We start from the raw sequence: 8,687 nt of genomic DNA on the forward strand, positions 1-8,687 counted from the left end.
ATTATGATTAGCAACCACATCTTGTGAATTGCCACCATCTTCAAAAATTGATGTTTTCTTGTGGAAAATGGACTTGCAACTTCTAAATGTCATGCTTCTCATTGTGCAAGTGAAAGTCCAAAATGGCCAACATGCCTCGAAGATGAAGACAAAGATTTTAGGGAACAATTGTTTTGTAAAAATGAATATCATGTCATGTAATTATGTTGTTTTAATCGAAAATCAAAATATGGATTTCTCTCTCTCTCTTTGAACTTAATATTGAATGACTTCATCCAACTTAATGCTTATCAATTGTGAATCATGTTTGAGTTTTTATATATAAGGTCTTATACTCAAGTGAAGTTGACCTACAATTTGTAGATTTAGGGTTTGCCACTATGCTTAAAATGACTGTTTTCTTTTACTATAGAAAGTTATAAGAATTTTTTTCATATATGTGTGCATCTCAATTGTGAATTGTGTTTATGAATTTTCATACATACAATCCTATATTCAACTGAATTTCACTTGTAGTTCAGAGGTTTAGGTTTTGTTTGTCTTCAATTGAGAGACTCAAGAGTTTTTGAGTTGCAAAGATGGCGATCAATGTTGCAAAAGCATTGCACATTTACTTGGTACAAGCTATATTGGCTAGCACAAAGGAGTAGATATCATTTGACAATAGCAACAAATCGCAGCACCAAGGCCTTCCACACTTGGTTGCTAATGCACTCATTAGTGATGCCAACAAGAATTTACATCTTTGCCCACTGGCTATTGGGAAATGCACCTAACATGTTAGAGGATCTCAAGGAGCTAGTGCTAGTGTTAGCTTTGAGGGAGAAGTTGGCATTGCAAAAAAAAAAGTGGAAAGAGGAGGTGGCATGCACAAAATGGGGAAAAGACCTATCAGACACAATCTCTCTTCCCAATCAATTGAAGACCACCATAGGTGGAGGTGCTAGCTCCAAGCTCCACAAGATACCCAATTTTTTAATTGAGGGAAAGTATGATTATGAGCACATCATGGGATCATCAATGCGCACCAACAATAGGCATCTCATTCGATGCACTCAACATTGGCAAAGTGTATTTGGAGAATGAACCAAAGTCACTATAGATGACATTTCTTATTTTCCTTTAGATTTGATATATTGTGCCAAAATGTACAAGGAATTGAATAATGCTAAGTTGCAACAATTCCAAGTTGAGCATAGAATGTGGGAGGTCAATGCATCAATTGTGGATTAATTGCTTTCACCTATGAATCCCCATGGGTTACACTTTTTTGTCTCATCAATGGCAGCACGTTAAATGGTATACTCATGTAGGGCCCTTTCCATCAATATAAATAAAAAAGAACAATTCAGTACCTACACAACCCTCTATACAAATTTAAACTTAATCTTGACATAGAGCTTAATGCAAGCATGAAAGCTAGAAACTTGGGCATCATTGACAACATGCAAAATATGCTATAGATGGAATGAAAGCTGTACATAGTGCCAGCATCATCCATTCAGAATTGCATGCTAGTAATATAGTATTGGACTTCACTAGAGATAACACTCCAAGGGTCAGTATCATTGATTGGGGTCTAATGTTGATTTCCAGCATGGTGAGGCAAGCTCTCAATTGGAATGCTAAGTTGCTTGATGTAGAGCATATTTCATAGAAGAATAGCAATAGGAAGGAGAGGATGATGAATAAGAAGCCCATGGATTGCACCTGAGGTCTATGAGTCATAATCACACTAGTCCACCTATAGTAAGGACTTTGATATCTATGTAGACAGTTCAACATCTACAAGTACCTATGGTTGCATAGGGAGCTAAGGGACCTTTGAAAATTTTGAGGACTTTATGAGGGTGGAGTGCCACACAAATCCAACAAAGGTGCAAAGATTGCTCATACAACTTGGCTCCATCTTAGCTCACCCTCTCTAAATAGCCTTTTTTGTGTCATTTTTCTTTTTACTTTATAAAATAGTTTATCAATGTTTTGAGTCTCTATGACTCATGAATCTACAAATACCTCATATTATGAAGGGTCAATTTTTTGTAACACTCTATGGAATATAGTTTGTTAATGGGTTAAAATTTGTAATTTGTATCTTTAATTATTTATATCTATTGGGGGTAAAGGTGCTTATGTCTAGCCACCAATGTATTGCTACATTGATAGTATCTACACACCTATACACTGCAAGTGGTGGGCACCCATCACGATCACTTCATTCTTTATTATTTTAGTGACATTTGTATAAAGGGAAGGTCGGTCACACATTGTGACTGTAGGAGTTACCCACATCTGCTCTCTCTCTCTCTCTCTCTCTCTCTCTCTCTCTCTCTCTCTCTCTCTCTCTCTCTCTCTCTCTCTCTCTCTCTCTCTCTCTCTCTCTCTCTCTCTCTCTCTCTCTCTCTATCTCTCTCTCTCTCTCTCTCTCTCTCTCTCTCTCTCTCTCTCTCTCTCTCTCTCTCTCTCTCTCTCTCACACACCTTCCACCATGGCTCTTTCTTTTACTAACATACTTCCACCTAGGGCTCACTCCCTTCAACTGGTATCGGAGTCATCTTCCCTGAGACCTCAAGCATTGCTTCATCTTCCATTTGAATACTATAGCTCATAGGTTTCATTGGTAGCCATAGCTTCATCTCTTGAGGTAAATATTGATCTTCCATTGCTCCAACATTCCTTAAGACCTTGTTAGAGGGCATTGAACATTGTTTTGGGCCCTACTATGAGCAAAACAGACAGAAGTCCCTCCATCATCGGCATGCCTATTTACTCTTGTTTGGGTAGCACATTCTCCTAGTAGTTTGGGCACCTCTCTCACCTCCTATTTTGCATGTATAGCATGGATGGCTCTTAAGCAATCACCCTCATGCCTATTTGCTCTTGTTTGGGTAGCACATTCTCCTAGTAGTTTGGGCACCTCTCTCACCTCCTATTTTTCATGTATAGCTTGGATGGCTCTTAAGCAATCACCCTAGGCACCTTGGCATTGATTATTGGCTCTTGGGATTTGATTTGAGCCTTTCCACCTTAGCCATTGACTATATATTCATAGAGATTTGTTGTATATTTCCTATGGATAGAAAATATTGAGCTTGTCTTTACCTATGTGATGCTTTCAAGGCTTGGCAGTGATGCTCGAATGTTAGTTGGATGCTTGGGGATGCTTTTGGGCTTTTATTGAGCTCTCATTATGTAACATTTTCCTCCCACCTTTTCGCCATATGACCCCCCCTAAATGAAATTTTGTTTTTATTAAAAATAAGAATTAACCCCCTGGCTACGCCGCCAACTGGCGGATGGTGTGAGGGGAGGGGGGCTGTCGTGTATGAACGTGGAGAGGGGAGAGGGTTGACGCAGCAGCACCCGTCCCGCGTATGCTGCAAGTTCATGGAGGGGGAAGAGGGGGTGCCACGTGTATCATGGAGAGGCCAAGGGGGTGTTGCATGTGAAGTGGAGGAGGCCATGGGCACTGCCACGGCTCACGAGAGGAGGTGGGAGGGTGCCACAACCATGGGGAGGTGGTAGAGGGGGGTGCCATTACTAAATCCCCCTATAAACACCTATATAAACCCCATCGTGAAGGGGATGAGGGGAAGGAAAAGAGAGGGAAAGACCACGATTTGCTACCGCTTGGGTAAGGAGAAGAGGGAGAGAGTGAATAGAGAAGAGGAGAAGAATAAGAAGAAGAGGGAGAGAGTGAGTAGAGAGGAAAAGAGGAATAAGAATAAGAGAGAGAGAGAGAGAGAGAGATTAGAGAAGAAGAGAAGGAGGAGAAGAAGAAAAGAAGAAGAAGAAGAGAGGGGAGAGAGAGGAGAAGAAGAAGAGAAGACGAAGAAGAAGGAGAGTAAGAGAAGAGAGAGAGCAAGAGAGAGACTGATGAAAGGGAGGGTAAGAGAAGAGAGAAAGAGAGATAGAGAGAAAGTAGGAATTTGTTTTTTTTTCTTTTTTTTTTCTTCTCTCGTTGAAGAACTTGGAGCATGTCATCTCTCTTTCCTTCCCCCCCTCTTGGAGAAAATCCGCGCAGACTAGGCCCTTCCACGAGGAGCCGTCTCTCTCGCAATCTAGGTACGTAGCCGCGAAGCAAAAGTCAAATCATACTATGCCTCTCCCAAACGAAGTAAGATCCAACCAAACACAAATGCCGCCTCAACCGATGGAGCCATGGGGCAAGGAACCGCATTACATTGTAATCAGGTGCGTTCCATTCATCCTACCCTGATGGGGAGTCTTAAGGACATAGGACGGCTTCATTAGAAATGGAAACTATTCAGCAAAATTCTATCATAACTAACCATTGTTTAGTTTACATCAATTTATCTTATTGGAAATCATGTATTCATTCACACAAAAGAAGAAGCCATGACCTTATTGATTATGCTCATAATACTTCAGACTATGCACGAATGTTAGCATGCTTAAAAATGGGTTGTTGAAACACTTATGCATATCGTCAATTAAGCAAAAATCGTATTTTTTTTCTTTGCATCACAAAACTTGTGAAATTGGAAAGGTAAAAGTGACGGTTTGAATCAAGTACATGAAATTCCTGAATTGCTACGATGACGTTTAAATATATCTAGGTCATTGCAAGACTAAAACAAGTATTAGGCTCCTATAAATTTTCAGAGGGAGTGTTCATTTTTTGCCTTAGGACTAATAGCTTCACGTCCTCCACCCCAAGGATATATATATATATATATATATATATATACATACATATAAGTCTCTATTTGAGTTGGCATAAGCGCCTTGAAATGAATTCCCAAAAGCAAAGGCCTGCTTGGCAACATGGTGTTGTCTAGGAAAGTTACGCCTCTAAATTGCGTGACATCATGATCAGTTTAGTTGCACTGCTAGGGATTCAGCTTGAAGACAACTACCAACCGCACTTATAAAATACAAAAATTTGTTCAAACTACGTTCAATAAAAAGGAATCCTATACACACAAGGATAGGCCTCAACTCAACTTAGTAGGGATTCAAAGAAACTAAGCCAACCTATGGTTATTTTCATAGGGGGTCAGAATGAAGGGATTCCCTATCCTTAGGAGGATATTGGTAATTACCACCAAGACAAGAAGGACAAACGTTAGGGTCAAGAGAGGGACCCCACCTTAGCAGATGTCTCAAGCATTCACTTGCACCTTTGTTTATGCTTGTAAATTTAGGAACACTGCTTCAACTAAAAAGGAAAAAAAGAGATTGTGCAAACCCAAACTCATAAATGAGCGTAGTGAATCAGGTTGAACTTTTGGAGGGTGCGCCAAACCTCCCCCAGCTAGCTGCCAACCCTAGCCAAGGGGGTTCTAAATAGCTGTGACAAGAATGTGGACCGAAGCTGCCATGACAGGTCTCTCCGCAAATTGATTTGAACGTAGGAGGACGCTTGGATGCCAGGGGAGGCTCTAGCCATAAATTCCCTGCCTCCGAGTCTTACTCAAACAATCAACGTGACTCGGAATAGATTTTCGAGAGGCCCTTGTTACTAGTGCAAGGCGGAAACTTGGTGAAAATAAAAGTGCATCCTTAAGAATTGCAGATATTGTCCCTTTTGAACAAGACTTGTAATTCTCATAAATTGTTAATATTAAGTACTTCCAGAGAAACTGCTCAAATTTGTTTTCGTGTCAATGCCATAAGATTACGTGAACGAACCTTGTCCCCTAAAAAGGTTTAATTAAGGAAGCTATTTTTACATGTCACACTTAAGAGTGATAGGACTAATTAGACAACTAAAGTACGCTAAGTAAGGGAAGCGGGAGGGTAGAACTTCCGACGGGTCTGTCGTCCTACAGCAGGGTGGTCCCAGAGAACTGGAGGCTTTTCATAAGGTTTTACTGACGATTGACGCTCAATAATCGTTAGGTTAGAACCCCAATTCATGCCGTTTTAGGGGACCAGAATGGGACTATGCCTTGAGAGGTGGAGTGACTCATCCCTCTGGTTTCGCATTCTCTTTGAACCAAGTGCGGCATGGGTCTGCTTCGGTTGGGTATCTCTGCGTAAAGTAGGATGTCCAAAACCCAACGCTAGAATGCCATCAGGAGACCTTGACCACTAGGGACTCAATTTCAGGTCCATCCTAGTGGGTTCGGCTGCAAACATTCCGTTGCAAGGCGGACTCGAGAAACCCTAGGCAACAAACCTCGTGACATTCCATGGGGGTGCTCGGGCAGCGTCGCTTAGACTCGTCTCTCGATGGACCACTAAAAACGTGCTTGGATAGCTAGTAGGTGGGCACATCACAGTTGGTATCAGACCGGACCTACCACTAAAACAATTAGGGAGAAAAATCGGGAAGAGTGAGGTAATATGTTCATTAGTAAATGTTTCTCTTTTATACTCACTTGTGGATTGATGCTGCTTCCAGACTTACGAGGCATGGAATAGGTTCCTCGTATTTCAGATAATGTTCATGACAGCTATGAAATCTTCAAGCTATCGCAGACGATCTAACATGATGGGGATCCTGGATCGGCTTTACAACCCCTTACCATTGTATGTGGAAAGGCGTTGGACTTGGAGCGCAAGTTACTGCTACATAGACGCCAACCGACTCACCTATCTTCCAAACAATTTGAAGAGGTTAAAGTGGTTGGAAGACTTAAAGATTATCAAGTTATTCATCTTCCATTAGGCTTGTGTGAACTTGACCCTACACATCGGACACCGGCAAGTAGATCAGAACCACTACATCTATGATGAGGTGGTTAAAATTTTACCAGCAGATAGAATTAAAATAATGGGGCGACACGAACATCATGGCTATCAGAAACAGAGATTTCCTAAAATTCCCATGACTTATCATTTCCTAAGAATCCATTCCCCAAATCCATACTACTATTCTGTCCATGTAGCTGAATCCTGTTGGGGGTAAAGGCGCCTTTGCCTAGCCGCTCATGTATTAGTATACTGACAGTCACCACCACTGCACACTGCAGGTGGCGGGTGCCCGTCAGCGTCACTTTATTCTTTATTCTTTTAGTGACAGTTTGAATAAAGGAAGGCCCGATCACACATTGTGACTGTTGGAGTTCCCATTTCTAGTCTCTCCCTTTCTTGCTCTTGCTCTCTTGCCATAGCTCTCGAGTCCAACCTTCGATCCATCGCTCCCTTTCAACTAGTATCAAAGCTTTGCTTTCCGACTCTTGAGCTTGGTTCGTGGCATTCTTAGCATCCCATCAACTCCCTACTTGCATTGGGTCTCCTTCTCGGCAGCCATATCCGACTCCTTTGAGCTCCCATCACTCTCGGCTTCCCGAACACCTTCTCGGCATTGTTGGGCACCTTCAAGGAATTACATCAGAGGTATTCGATCATTTTCTTTAGGGTTTATTTTAGTTCTCAGGTCTCACAGGCTGTAAATAAGTTGTGGGCAGCCATAGCTCACACCTCTTGGAGCTTTCTTCACCTGGATCTTGCTTCCAGCCTATCAAGGCTTGCTGAGGCTTGGTGTAGGCCTTCTTTGGCCCTCATTTGTGCCCCCTTTGGGCCCCATTGTTGACACGTGGGACAATAGATCCCCCCAGCCAGCTCACGTTTTTTTTTTTTGCGCATGTTTCAAAATCTGGCCCAAAAATCACTCTTTTTGTCATATCTCGGGCATTCGAAACCCGATTCAGGTAAGGCAAGAGTCTAAGTTGGGGTTTTGGCATGCTCCGGACGCAATGGTAATGTCAGATTTGCCAAATTCTGATGATAGAATCTTCTGCAATAGATTTCAGGTCTGAGACAACATGTATTTGTATGCCTATGCTTGTTTGGTATGACTACATAACCGGTTTGATGCCTATTGCATCCCGATTGATTGGGTGATTGAAGCTACATGTAATGCTATGATTTTGGCCTAATTTTGGGGCTAGAAATACACAGTTTAAAAATGCATGCTGAATACTCTTGGGCTAAGGCTATCTTTCATGCTTTGACATATGCCTATTGGTTCCGGATGTATGTCTTGGGTTATGCTATGATGTATTGATCATCAAGGGACAACTTCGAGCTTGTCATTGGATCCACATGCTTTTGGAAGCTTGAGCTTATTTCAGCCTGCACTCATTGACATTGGTCTATGCTTGATAGTGGTCAATGCTTTGACAGTTATATGCTCTTTAGGTACATGCTTACTCGACGCCTACGGCTTGATGCATTTGTCTTGGCATAGTGTACTATGCACATGTTGAGATTTAGTGCTCTCTGAAGAATTGGCTTGGATTCCCATTTCCTATTCCAGAATTTTGTATTGGATGTCACTTTGGTTGTCAGAGATCTTTATTGGGATGTATGTCTTGCTCATGGATGCTACCTACAGTCGCTCTGTAGCCATCATGCTCTTGGGATGCTATTGAGGCATTGACTTGGTTTCCTATCCTTGGTACTTTGACTTGGTTTTGATTGAGCTGTTGAGCTCATTTATCCGCCTTTTGTGCCAGTGGGAGCATCTTGTATGCTTGACCAACATTAAGCAGGAGGTTTATGCAATTTTGAGCATTTTATAGACACTTGAGACTTTGGGATTTCTCACCATTTGGGATGATACATTATATGTCTTGGTTCACTGTATGCTTGTGAGCTAAGTCGTAGTTTTGGATCCGTATCTTTGTGAACTGACACCTACTTGTGTCAAGTTTTAGTAGTGACAGGAACACTTTGCCCCGTTGACCAAGGGGTGTGCCTACTCACTGGAGGAT

Source organism: Lygodium microphyllum, chromosome 4, assembly GCF_053477565.2.
Source record: "Lygodium microphyllum isolate KBCC chromosome 4, Lygodium_microphyllum_v1.1.10, whole genome shotgun sequence".
Lineage (NCBI taxonomy): Eukaryota > Viridiplantae > Streptophyta > Polypodiopsida > Schizaeales > Lygodiaceae > Lygodium > Lygodium microphyllum.